The 14,754-nt window shown below is 40.9% G+C and overlaps 1 pseudogene; it reads left to right on the top strand.

Annotated features, from left to right (window-relative positions):
• Nucleotides 1–11,446: 11,446 nt before the first annotated feature.
• LOC139535301 (zinc finger CCCH domain-containing protein 11A-like) lies at nt 11,447–13,195 on the top strand (annotated as a pseudogene).
• The last annotated feature ends 1,559 nt before the right edge of the window (nt 13,196–14,754 follow it).

Genomic DNA, 14,754 nt, shown 5'->3' with positions numbered 1-14,754 from the left:
AGGTAAGTGCATATTTATAGTGTTTTTGTAGCTTCTGTTGACGCCAAAATGGCGACTTTTTCTTTGGCTGGATTGTGCTCTGAGCGCCGTTCTCAGATAATTATTTTTCCGTAAAGTTTTTTTGAAATCTGACAGAGATGTTGCATAGAGGATAAGTTTATCTTTAATTTTGTGAATAACACTTGCATCTTTTATCAATGTTTATTATGAGTATTTCTGCAAAATCACCGGATGATTTCGAATCAAAACATTACTGCACGTAACGCGCCAATGTAAACTGAGATTTGTTTTAATATATATATGCACATTATCGAACAAAAAACACAATACATGTATAACATGATGTCCTATGACTGTCATCTGATGAAGATAATCGAAGGTTAGTGATTCATTTTAACTATATTTCTGCTTTTTGTAACTCCTATTGTTGGCTGAAAAAATGGCTGTGTGTGTTTTTGACTTGGCTCTGACCTAACATAATCATATGTTGTGCTTTCACTGTAAATCATTTTTGAAATCGGACACCATGGGTAGATTAACAAGATGTTTATCTTTAATTTGCTGTATTGGACTTGTTAATGTGTGAAAGTTAAATATTTCGAAAAAAATATTTTTGAATTTCGCGCTGCCTTTTCAGTGGAATGTTGTGGGTGTTCCGCTAGCGGAACCCTGGGGCTAGAAAGGTTCATAAAAAAATAAATATGTAATTGTCTTAATTAATATTGTTTGGACCCCAGGAAGAGTAGCTGCTGGCAGCAGCTAATGGGGATCCTTAATAAATACAAATACATGTTTTTTAAGGGGGACTTGTGAAGAAAAAGTCCTGACTTCATCATACTGACTTTATATAACTATTATTTAGCATGCTACTCTTGGTAAAACTTCAGCGACTTTGACCACTTTTCTAACAACTTAGACAAAAAGTTAGAATGTATGACATCTTGGTCTACTTCCATGCTTTTCAAATCTGAATGCGGAATAAAAATATCTTATTCTGATAAAAAGTTACAGCTGTTTTCGAGCACAATTACTGACCACAACCACACTACTGACCACACAGCTACTGACCACACAACTACTGACCACAACAATATAACTACAGATCATATCTCCTGACCACAACTACAGACCACAGCCACACAACTAGCCACACAACTAACCACAAACACTGAACCACTAACCACAAACACTGAACCACACAACTACTTACCACAACTACTGACCACAACCGCACAGCTACTAACCACAAACACTGAACCACACAACTACTGACCACAACTACTGACCACAACCTCACAGCTACTAACCACAAACACTGAACCACACAACTACTGACCACAACTACTGACCACAACCGCACAGCTACTAACCACAAACACTGAACCACACAACTACTGACCAAAACTACTGACCAAAACTACTGACCACAACTACTGTCCACAACCACACAACGACTGACCAAAACTACTGACCACCACTGAGCAAAGCTACTTACTACAATCACATGACTACTGATCACAAAAATCCTGAACCATACAACTAATGACTGCTGATCACAACTACTGACCACTACTACAGACCACAACCACACAGCTACTGACCTCAACTACAGACCACAACCACACAACTATTGACCACAACTACTGCTTTGGTCTGTGCTAGTTCTGGTCCAGCTCTGGTCCTGGGCATAGCTAGCTAGCACTGGTTTGCATTAGCTCTGGTCCAGCTCTGGTCTACACTATAAATGACAACTACTTAAGTTAACACAAATTAGCATATAATACCCACCAACAATAATTTTAGCTCTTGAACCGTTCATGCTAGAGATAACAAACCAACATTCACATGTTCAGGCTATCAACCAACAAATCAATCAATCAATAAATATTTTCAACTACCTACTTTTTCAACTATAACCAGTCACCACCATTACTACTGCAGACACTACCACTACTATAACATATTTCAAAACCATTGATACTTTAAAACAAGCTAGTAAACAAACCATATTTTCTTCAGGAAACTTTCAACCTAAAGTACCTTTAGCCTAAAGAGTTTATTTATTAGATACAACTACAGCTAGCTATCATGCAAACCTATTCTACATCAGGGTTCCCCAACTGCCGGCTCATGGGCCGAATTTGGCTCGCGGGTGGTTTTATTTGGCCACCCATGTTTTCTGAGAAAAATATTTTAAAATGTTATTGTTGGGCATAAGACTAAAAACACCAGGAAATCAGATACAAATTATTTACATTTTGGAAATCTGTTCCCAAGTATTCCCACGCATAATAGAGAGACGTATGTGATCGTATACAAATAATAATAAATCATAATAAATTAATGGATTTATATAGCACTTTTCTACCAACTGAGGTACTCAAAGCGCTTTACATAGTAGGGGGAAACTCATCTCATCCACCATCAATGAGCTGCACCCATCTCAGTGATGCACGGCAACATTTTTTGTGCCAGAACTCTCACCACACATCAGCTATCAGGTGGAGAGGTGAGGAGTCATATTATGAATGAGGGGGATGATTAGGTGGCCATGATGGAATTTGGCCAGGTTGGGAATTTAACCATGACACTGGAGGTGAACACCCCTACTCTTACAATAAGCGGCATTGGAATTTTTTGAATGACCACAGAGAGTCAGGACACCCATTTTAACATCCCATCCGAAAGATGGCACCCTACGCAGGACAATGTACCCAAATGTAATCAAGGTATGAAAAATGTATTTTATTATGTTCTGGCCCCACCGACCCTCCGCTCAAGAAAGAATTGGCCCGTGGCTGAATCTAGTTCATGATCCCTGTTCTATATAGTTCTTCAACTACCACAAAAATACTTTTAAGAAACGGTCATCACTAGATCCACCATTGTAGTGAAAGAATGAGAGAAGGTAATACTCGCGACTAGCAGTTCGCCCGGCTTTAGAGCACAGCATGATGACTCAACCACGATTTATGACATTGTTTGGATGGCAGCATCTGTCGCTATCACAAGGATCAAACATACTGTCATGCCCTGACCTTAGAGATCCTTATTATTCTCTATGTTTGGTTAGGTCAGGGTGTGACTCGGGTGGGAAAGTCTATGTTTTCTATTTCTTTGTTTTAGGCCGAGTGTGGTTCCCAATCAGAGACAGCTGTCTATCGTTGTCTCTGATTGGGGATCATAAATAAGTTGTCATTTTTCCTTTTGGGGTTTGTGTGATCTTGTTTTCTGTTTAGTGTTTTTTGCCTGACAGAACTGTGCGCTTTTGTTTTTTGACTTTGTTATTTTGTTTGGTGTCATCAATAAAAAGATGATGTCCGCCTACCACGCTGCACCTTGGTCCGGTCATTCTACAAACGAGAGCCCTTACACATACCTTATCTGTGTGAATTTCGAGAAAGAGATGTTCCCACAGGAGTCCTTGGGTCACTGATGCCAGGGGAGGTGTGACGACTGATGAAAACTTGAAATTACTAAATTAATGTTACTGTGTGAATTAAATTGTTCTGTTTGTTTTGTTTCAAATAGCTTATAAAGAGCTGCACATTTTCATATGTCTTATTGCTTGAGTGTTTTCTGGTTGATGTATTTTTTTGGACTGGATTGAAGGTGCATGTTGGGTTATCAGGCACATTCATGATGTCTGGTCATAACCTTACAATTGAGATGATTAAATTATAAACTGCGTCGGTTGTTCCTGTTTTTACTAGCAAAGTGATAAGAAATGTTAATTCAGGTTGGGGGTGCTGTCCCACTTGAATTTGGTTAAAAGGGAAGTGAATTTGCTCGTACTTTGAGAACTACCAAGATCCTGTGTGTATCAGACACACATGTTTTTTCTCTTAGAAATTATTTTGAACTGAACACACATGTAACCACTTTAAATCTTAGTGTATTTACTCTGTGATGTTCTGTAATGAAGCATGTATTTCATGCACACTGTAATTCTTTGAGTGTCAATTATTTTGTGACTGATAAATTCTATTAGTTGAATTGAGTAAATGCATTCCTCGTTTTACAGAGTAATTCTTTGATTGACGATATATATGCATATAATTTAGTAGGTCTATTGATAGTTGTTAATTACAGTATACTCCCAAGTGGCGCAACGGTCTAAGACATCATGAATGCGTCACTACAGACCCTGGTTAGATCCTGGGCTGTATCACGGTCGTGATCGGAAGTCCCATAGGGCAGCGCACAATTGGCCCAGCGTCGTCCGGGTTAGGGGAGGGTTTGGCCGGGGTAGGCCGTCATTGTAATAAAGAATGTGTTCTTAACTGACTTGCCTAGTTGAAAAACTTCTTAGGGCTAGGCATCACGCTAGCGGTGAAACTGGAGGTCATGCAATTCAAATAAATAATCATAAAAATTATGGATATTAAACATGTAGGTATATACAAGCGTCTTATATCGGTTGAAAGCTTAGATTCTTGTTAATCTGTCACGTTCGTCGTAATGTGGAAGAGAGGAGGACCAAGGCGCAGCGTGATGTGAATTCATTAACGAAGAACACTGGAAAAACGTACAAAACAACAAAACGAATATGACGCTATTGATCAACAAGTGCAGACACAAGCAACTAACATAGACAATCACCCACAAAACAAAACAGGCTACCTAAATATGGCTCCCAATCAGAGACAATGACAAACACCTGCCTCTGATTGAGAACCATATCAGGCCAAATGAAAACCCCACATAGAAACACAAAACATAGATAACCCACCCAACTCACGCCCTGACCAACTAAAACAAAGAAAATACAAAAGAACTAGGGTCAGAACGTGAGTTGGGTGGGTTATCTATGTTTTGTGTTTCTATGTGGGGTTTTCGTTTAGGTATCAACCAGATTATTTTTCCAATGGCTTCCTCAGGCTGTGACCAGGCTTTAGACATAGTTTCAGGCTTTTATTTTTGAAAAATGAGCGAGATGTTTCAAAAGAGGTCAGGTGTCCTCTGAATATTTCCTGCGAGCGAGAGAGGGGCACCCCATTTTCATTTTGTCTCTTAACGAATAGGTTATACTCCGGTTTAAATATTATCGATTTTGTTTGTTAAAGACAACCTGAGGTTTGATTATAAAAAACAGTTTAAATGTTTCTACGACCATTTCGGATACTTTTGGGGATTTGTCGAACGGAACACGGCTTTTGATTTTTCATCATAACGCGCAACACAAATGGCGTTTTTTTGTGATAAAAGTAATATTTATCTTACAAAAAGAACATTTGTTGTGTAACTGGGAGTCTCGTGAGTGGGAACACCATAAGATTATCAAAGGTAAGCGATTAATTTGATTGCTTTTCTTACTTTCGTGACCAAGCTAGCCAAGCTAATATAAGGCTAAACTGTTATAGCATTGAAAGCTACACTCACAAAAGCTTGGATTTCTTTCGCTGTAAAATATATTTTACAAAATCTGACACCATAGGTGGATTAACAACAAGCTAAGCTGTGTTTTAGTATATTTCACTTGTGATTGCATGATTATAAATATTTTTAGTAATATTTTTGAATTTGGCGCCCTGCAATTCAGCGGTTGTTTAGGAAAGTGAACCCGTATTCGGTATCCGTAGATCAGAGAAGTTAAGTTTCAAAATGTGGAAAAAGTCAAGGGGTCCGAATACTTTCCGAAGGCACTGTATATGCATCTGTTGCTTACAGATACCTTTAAAAAAAGGTCGGGGCGTGGATCAGAAAACCAATCAATATCTGGTGTGACCACCATTTTCGTCATGCAGCGCGACACATCTCCTTCGCATAGAGTTGATCAGGCTGTTGATCGTGGCCAGTGTAATGTTGTCCCACTCTTCTTCAATGGCTGTGCGATTTTGTTGGATATTGATGGGAACTGGAACACGTTGTTGTACACGTCAATCCAGAGCATCCCAAACGTGCTGAATGGGTGCCATGTCTGGTGAGTATGCAGGTCATGGAAGACCTGGGACATTTTAAGCTTCTAGCAAATGTGTACAGATCCTTTTGTCATTGTGCCGTGCATTATCATGCTGAAACATGAGGTGATGGCAGCGGATGAATGGCTCGACAATGGGCCTCAAGATCTTGTCATGTGATCTCTGTGCATTCAAATGGCCATTGATAAATTGCAATTGTGGTCGTTGTCTGTAGCTTATGACTGCCCTGAACATTCTGTTCACAATGTTCACACTGGCAAACCGCACACTCACACCATGCCAAACAAGTTGTCTGCCATCTGCCCAGGACAGTTGAAACCAGGATTCATCCATGAAGAGCACACTTCTCCAGTGTGCCAGAGAATTGTCCCCAGTACAAGGTGCACCTGTGTAATGATCATGCTGTTTAATCAGCTTCTTGATATGCCACACCTGTCAGGTGGATGGATTATCTTGGCAAAGGAGAAGTGCTCACTAACAGGGATGTGCACAAACATTTAGAGAAATACGCTTTTTGTGCATATAGTACATTTCTGGGATCTTTTATTTCAGTCTCATGAAACATGGGACCAACACTTTACATGTTGCGTTTATATTGTATATACTTATATTCATCCACTGTGATTCACGTAATCCATACACCATGACATTATTGTGATAATGTAGCTAATGATGTTGATAATGACATCAAGCAAACAAGTGGAAAGGATGATGAAGGCTATGATGAAACGAGGTAAAGAGATAGAAGTTGGGTGTGCCATACTGTGATCTCTCTTTTGAAAAGAAACCGGAATACCACCTGATGCAGAGATCAAATGGCAGCTGCAGCCGGGTACCAACGCTCACGTCCTATCATATAGCGGGTGCAAATTTAATTGGTCTCTATGGTCTTGCTCTTATTCTCACTTTCTCTCTCACCACACACACACATGCGCAAACCGACACACGCATACAAACAGACATGAATACACACACACACAAACAGATTTCAATCGCTGCACTCACACACAAACAAACATGATGCCTGTAACCATGTAGGTGCGACATATTTATGTATGTCAGTCTGAGGACATTTAGAGTTCAAAAGAAAACTCAAAGATTCACATTCCTAGAAGCTAAACAACAATGGAATAAAACAAATCAAATTTTATTTGTCACTTACTTCGTACAACAGGTGTAGACTAACAGTGAAATACTTACTTATGGGCCCTTCCTAACGATGCAGCCAGAAAGAAAACAGAGAAATAAAAGAGAAGTAATAAAAGGGTCTAAACGAGGAAGCGGTGGAGAGGAAAAGAGTGATAGAGAGATACAGACAGAGAAAAAAACAACAGCTGATACTCAACACCAACATGAAGGGCTGTGCACTCTGTATTTGTCTCTGTGAGCTTTGTTAGTATGCATGTGTGTTCATGTAGGAGTGTGTGTGTGTCAATGAGAACACTGAAAGCTTAAGGTCATGAAATAGGGAAGGTTACATCAGAAGACGATATCACTTTGATCCTAACACGGGGAATTGGAAATAAGTTGTGTGTGTGTGTGGTTCATTCATGAGATGGATGGCAGAGTAGATGAGTCAGCATACTGTCTATACTTCTGTTATGCATGGATGTGTGTGTTGTATGCCCACACACACATACGCATTGAAGTCGGAAGTTTACATACACTTAGGTTGGAGGCATTAAAACTAGTTTTTCAACCAAATCAAATCAAATTTCATTGGTCACATGGTTAGCAGATGTTAATGCGAGTGTAGCGAAATGCTTGTGCTTCTATTTCCGACCATATCATGCAGTAATAATGCAGTAATATCTAACAAGTAATCTAACAATTTTACAACAACTACCTTATAGACACAAGTGTAAGGAATGAATAATAATATGTACATATAAATATATGGATGAGCGATGGCCGAACGGCATAGGCAAGATGCAGTAGATGGTATAGAGTACAGTATATACATATAAGATGAGTAATGTAGGGTATGTAAACATTATATAAAGTGGCATTGTTTAAAGTGACTAGTGATACACTTATTACATCCACATTTTTATTATTAAAGTGGCAAAAACCACTTCACAAATGAATTGACCAGCCATGACCAGCCTTTCAAAGCACTTCATGGCTCCCGACGTGAGTGCTACGGGGCTGTAATCATTTAGGCAGGTTACCTTCGCTTCCTTGGGCACAGGGACTGTGGTGGTCTGCTTGAAACATGTAGGTATTACAGACTCGGTCAGGGAGAGGTTGAAAATGTCAGTGAAGACGCTTGCCAGTTGGTCCGCGCATGCTTTGAGTACATGTCCTTGTAATCCGTCTGGCCCTACGGCTTTGTGAATGTTGACCTGTTTAAAGGTCTTGCTCACATCGGCTACCGAGAGCGTTATCACTCAGTCATCCGGAACAGCTGGTGCTCTCATGCATGCTTCAGTGTTGCTTGCCTCGAAACGAGCATTAAAAGGCATTTAGCTTGTCTGGTAGGCTTGTGTCACTGGGCAGCTTGTGGCTGGGTTTCCCTTTGTAGTCCATAATAGTTTAAGTCCTGCCACATCCGATGTGCGTCAGAGCCAGTGTAGTAGGATTCAATCTTAAGCCTGTATTGACACTTTGTCTGTTTGATGGTCCGTCTGAGGGCGTAGAGGGATTTCTACTAAGCATCCGGATTAGTGTCCCGCTCCTTGAAAGCGGCAGCTCTAGCCTTTTGTTCGATGCGGATGTTGCCTGTAATTCATGACTTCTGGTTGGGATATGTACGTATGGTCACTGTGGGGACGATGTCGTCGATGAACTTGTTGATGAAGCCGATGACTGAGATGATATACTCCTCAATGCCATTGGATGAATACCAGAACATATACAGTCTGTGCTAGCAAAACAGTCCTGTAGCGCAGCGTCCGCGTCATCTGACCACTTCCGTATTGAGCGAGTCACTGGTACTTCCTGCTTTAGTTTTTGCGTGTAAGCAGGAATCAGGAGGATATAATTATGGTAAGATTTGACAAATGGAGGGCGAGGGAGAGCTTTGTATGCATCTCTGTGTGTGGCGTAAAGGTGATCAAGTTTTTTCCCCTCCGGTTGCACATGTAACATGGTGGTAGAAATTAGGTCAAACGGATTTAAGTTTGCCTGCAGAGCGCCGCTTCTGGATGAGCATTTTCTTGTTTGCTTATGGCCTTATACAGCTTGTTGAGTGCGGTCTTAGTGCCAGCATCGGTTTGTGATGGTAAATAGACGGCTACGGATAATATAGACGAGAACTCTCTTGGTAGATAATGTGATCTACAGCTTATCATAAGGTACTCTACCTCAGGCGAGCAATACCTCAAGACTTCTTTAACCTCTCTAGGGTACGTGAGACGGGAGCGTCCCACCTCTTCAACAGCCAGTGAAACTGCAGGGCGCCAAATTCAAAAACAACAGAAATCCCATAATTAAAATTCTTCAAACATACATGTATTTTACACCATTTTAAAGATACACTTGTTGTAAATCCAGCCATAGTGTCCAATTTCAAAAAGGCTTTACGATGAAAGCAAACCAAACGATTATGTTAGGTGAGTGCCTACTCACAGAATAGCACAGCCATGTTTCCAGCCAAAGAGAGGATTCACAAAAAGCAGAAATAGAGATAAAATGATTCACTAACCTTTGAGGATCTTTGAGGATCATCAGATGACACTCATAGGACTTCATGTTACACAATACATGTATGTTTTGTTCGGTAAAGTTCATATTTATATCCAAAGATCTGAGTTTACATTGGCACCTTACGTTCAGAAGTCACAAAACATCCTTGATTTTGCAGAGAGCCACATCAATTTACAGGAATACTCATAATAAACATTGCTGAAAGATACAACTGTTAAGCATGGAATTTTAGATGCACTTCTCCTTAATGCAACCGCTGTGTCAGATTTCAAAAAAGCTTTACGAAAAAAGCAAACCATGCAATATTCTGAGTCGGTGCTCAGAGCCCAATCAAGACACAAATATAGCCGCCATATTATGTAGTCAACAGAAGTCAGAAGTAACATTATAAACATTCACTTACCTTTGATGATCTTCATCAGAATGCACTCCCAGGAATTCCAGTTCCACAATAAATGTTTGTTTTGTTCGATAATGTCCATCATTTATGTCCAAATTTGTCCTTGTTGTTCTAGCGTTCAGTACACTTTCCAAACTCACGATGCGCAGGCAGGTCCAGCGGAAAGTAAGGACGAAAGTTAAAAAAGTTATATTACAGTCCGTAAAAACATGACAAACGAAGTATTGAATCAATCTTTAGGATGTTTTTTAACATAATTCTTCAATAATGTTCCAACCGGAGTATTCCTGTGTCTTCAGAATTGCGATGGAATAGAGCTTGCTCTCACGTGAACGCGCATGGTCAGAGCATGATCACCTCATGGCAGACCTAACTCATTCCTCTCTCATTCGGCCCCACTAAACAGTAGAGGCATCAGACAAGGTTCTAACGACTGTTGACATCTAGTGGAAGCCTTAGGAAGTGCAACATTACCAATATCCCACTGTATCTTCAATAGGAGCTGAGTTGAAAATCAACCAACCTCAGATTTCCCACTTCCTGATAAGTTCTGTTATACTCACAGACATCATTCAAACAGTTTTAGAAACTTCAGAATGTTTTCTATCCAAATCAAAATAATAATATGCATATTCTAGCTTTTATGGCTTTGCAGCAGGCCGTTTACTCTGAGCATGCTTTTCATCCGGACGTGAAAATACTGCCCCCTACCACAAAGAAGTTAATATTAGACATTGCACACCAGCTTTTATTTACAAATAGACACACACACCTGCTCCTCGTCTTACCAGACTTAGCTTCTCTGTCCTGCCAATACATGGAAAATCATGTCAGCTCTATATAATCCGTGTCGTCATTCAGCCACGACTCGGTGAAACATAAAATATTACAGTTTTGAATGTCCCGTTGGTAGGATGGTCTCAATCGTATATCATCCATTTTGTTTTCCAATGATTGCACGTTGGCCAATAGAACGGATGGTAGTGGAGGTTTACTCACTCGCCTACACATTCTCAGAAGGCAGCCCGACCTCTGCCTTTTTTTTCTCCGTCTTCATGTAAATGACGGGGATTTGGGCCCGTTCCTGAGAAGGAAGTATATCCTTTGCGTCGTACTCGTTAAATATTTTTTTTTGTCCAGTTCGAGGTGAGTAATCACTGTTCTGATGTCCAGAAGTGATTTTTGGTCATAAGATAGTGTAGCATCAACATTATGTACAAAATAAGTTACAAAAATAAATTACAAATAACGCAAAAAAATGACTAAATAGTGCAGTTGGTTAGGAGCCCGCAAAACGGCAGCCATCCGCTCCTCGCCATTAGTCTTATATATATCCCAGGATAAATTAACCAGAAACAGTAAGCTAGCTAGCTAAATTGCCAAAATTTTTTAATACTTTTCGACCTGTCCCCAAATTAATACAGTTGGTTCAGAGTTCGTTTTGATATTTCAACCTGGGTGTCCTGATCGCGTCTATATGGGTGGACAAAATCAACATGCGCATGCGGGTAAGTGGTGTGGTCAGCAGGTTAGCTATGAAGCCTGTATTTTTTTCTATTAAAATGTCTTTGCCATTATTCTAATAATAGATTTTTTTGGTTTTGTTGCTTTACATATTGTCCAGTAAATACATTTCATTGGCTACCAAATTATTCTCCTTATTTCATAATTTGAAATGGTTGTATTGTCTTTTAATCTGAAACCTCTCCCTCAGCTGAGAGTAGAAAACAGGAAGCAATCAGCATCAAATCCCTGGAGGAGATCAGGCAGGAGAAGTCCCAGGGACAGGCTCAAGGTCAAGGGGAGCACTGTCTCCCTTCAGTCCCTGACACAATCACCTCCACCAAGGCCCCAAAGAGAAGTGTCAATGCCATACCTGCAACCAGTTTCAAACCTGCAACCAGAGATCCTCCACGCCAAGAGGAAGCTGGAGGAGGACCTGCAGCAGGGCCAGGGCCCCAGCTTCAGGAAGGCCAAGCAGCAGGCTGTGGAAGCAGCTCCAGGTAACTCCCAAGCCTGGGGACACACCCACCCAGACAAGCCCAGGTGGGTGGCCCCTCCTGTCAGAGGAGTGAAGGTGAAAACCCTGGAGGAGATCCGCAGTGAGAAGGCAGCCAGGATGCAGGCCCATGAACAGGAGGCGTCCAACGGGAAAAGGCCAGGCTCTGCCTCCGACTCTGGAGAGGGAGGCGCCAAGAAGCCCTGCATACTGTGCATCAACAAACCAGCTTCTTGTAATTTTTGCGCTATGGTCAAAAACAAATTATTTTACATGTGCTTCTAATTGTTCATAGCAATTTACAATGTAAGGTGTCCTGACCACTAGCTGTAGTTTTGTATAGTTGTAAGACATACAATAATACATTTCCTCCCTGGCAGCTGGTAGAACTACCACCCAGAAGACATCTGAGGTGACAGAGAAGCCAGCTGTCTGCTGCTGTTGCTACTGAGGGAAGACTGCTATACCTCCTATCATGTGTCCTTCTCTCTGAATAGTTTAGATCCAAATAAGTAGTTCTGCTCTGAATGTTTGGTTAATTACTGAATATCTCTGTGGTCCTGTTGTCACTAGGCCAGCTCTGCTAGGAGTGATGCTGCATCTGGTGCCAGCCTGAAGGTGAAGACCTTCGAGGAGAGCATGCGTAAGAAGAGGCTCTGCAGGCTACAGCTGCAGGAAGAGCAGGCCTCCTCCACCAGCCAACCAGAGGGCTCCGCCATGGCTGAATCTGCCCAGAAACAGGCCACAGGCTCCGCCCTCCAGGAGGAGAAGAGTATGACCTCCGTCATATTGAGGGTCTTCCCCGTTGCCGCCTCCTCGCCCCTCTTACCCCACACTATCACCCTGGAGGTACTCTCCCAGGCACCCAAGGCCCTCCTTTGCCAGTGCATCACTCTCAAACCCAAGGAGGCCTCCCCTGTACTCTATGCCACTGCCTTTCCGCAGCAGGGATCTCTACTGAGGCAGGCCGAGGCAGACCCCCACTCCCTCAGCTCCAGGAGCTCCAGCGCTGTCCCAGGTAAGAGGATGAGAAGCTCCCTGAGAGGTGCCAGTGCCCCTAAGCAGGCTGCCTTAGCAGCAGCAGCAGACTCCCCTGGACCCTCTGTGGATGAGGATCTGGTTGAGAAGGCTCAAGATGGATCCCAAAAGAAATCTCCTGGGCAAGCTACTAAAGGTACAGTACATGTCTGCAGAGAAAAGGCTCTCAAAGCTCTCTCACTTGTTTAACAATCCTGTTTTATGCTAACAATCCCGAACATCAGAACAGAGCATTGGAAAAAAAAAAATATGACTCAGGTCACTGGTCTTGGAATTCCCTCCAAGCTAACCTGGTGTCCCTAGAGAGTTCATAGAGATTTGGACAGTGACACAATTTTCATAATTTTGTCTCTGTACGCCACCACAATGGATTTCAAAGGAAATAATCAAGATGTGCTTTAAGTGTAGGCTTTCATCTTTAATTTAAGGGTTTTTTCAAAATTATTGTATGAACAGTGTAGGAAATACAACCATTTTTATACACGGCCCCCCAATTTTAGGGGCTTAAAAGTAATTGGACAAACTAATATAATCATAAATTAAATTCTGAGTTTTAATACTTGGTTGAAATCCTTTGCAACCAAAGGATGTCATGTCTGGTTGATGTCATGTGCCTGTTTGTCTGAAACGTACAGTACCAGTCAAAAGTTTGGACACACCTACTCATTCAAGGTTTTTCTTAATTTTTACTATTTTCTACATTGTAACAATAGTGAAGACATCAAAACTATGAAATAACACATATGGAATCATGTAGTAACCCAAAAAGTGTTAAACAGATCAAAATAATTTTATATTTGAGATTCTTGAAAGTAGATACACCATCCCATCTGGTTTGCGCTTAGTGGTACTATCATTTGTTTTTCAACAGGACAATGACTCAACACACCTCCAGGCTGTGTAAGGGCTATTTCACCAAAAAAGGAGAGTGATGGATTGCTGCATCAGATGACCTGGCCTCCACAATCACCGAACCTCAACTCAATTGAGATGGTTTAGGATGAGTTGGACCACAGAGTGAAGGAAAATCAGCCAACAAGGGCTCAGCATATGTGGGAACTCCTTCAAGACGGTTGGAAAAGCATTCCAGGTGAAGCTGGTTGAGAGAATGCCAAGAGTGTGCAAAGCTGTCATCAAGGCAAAGGGTGGCTACTTTGAAGAATCTAAAATCTAAAATATATGTTGATATGTTTAACACTTTTTTGGGTTACTACATTATTCCATGTGTAATTTCATAGTTTTGATTTCTCCACTATTATTCTACAATGTAGAAAATAGTAAAAATAAAGCAAAAGCCTTTAATGTAAGTAAGCTTTTTTAAGTAAGCATTTCTAGGTAAGGTCAACACTTGTTGTATTTGGCACATGTGACAAATAAAGTTTGATTTGAATGTGTAGGTGTGTCCAAACTTTTGACTGGTACTGTATGTGTTGATGCTTCTGTCTTGGTCCAGGTTTGTCTTAAAAATATATTTCTTTATTAACGAGACTAACCTTGTTAAATATAAAGAAAGTAAATATTACATAATTGTTTGGTTGCTAAGCAACCATGTTGTGTTTGAACTGATGAAGCCACTCTGTCAGATGTTGCTGGCGCAAGTCACATTTCTCCAACTAAATGCATACTGGAGTTTCAACCACAACTTGTGGGCTTTGATTTTAAACATCAAAATACTAGTGATTGCCTAGCAAACATCAACATGTTTGTTTTTAAAAAGCTAATTCTAAATTGAGGTTCCACATGTTGTC

This window comes from Salvelinus alpinus, chromosome 12 (genome assembly GCF_045679555.1).
Source record: "Salvelinus alpinus chromosome 12, SLU_Salpinus.1, whole genome shotgun sequence".
Taxonomy (NCBI): Eukaryota; Metazoa; Chordata; class Actinopteri; order Salmoniformes; family Salmonidae; genus Salvelinus; species Salvelinus alpinus.
This window is presented reverse-complemented; position numbering and strand designations above follow the sequence as displayed.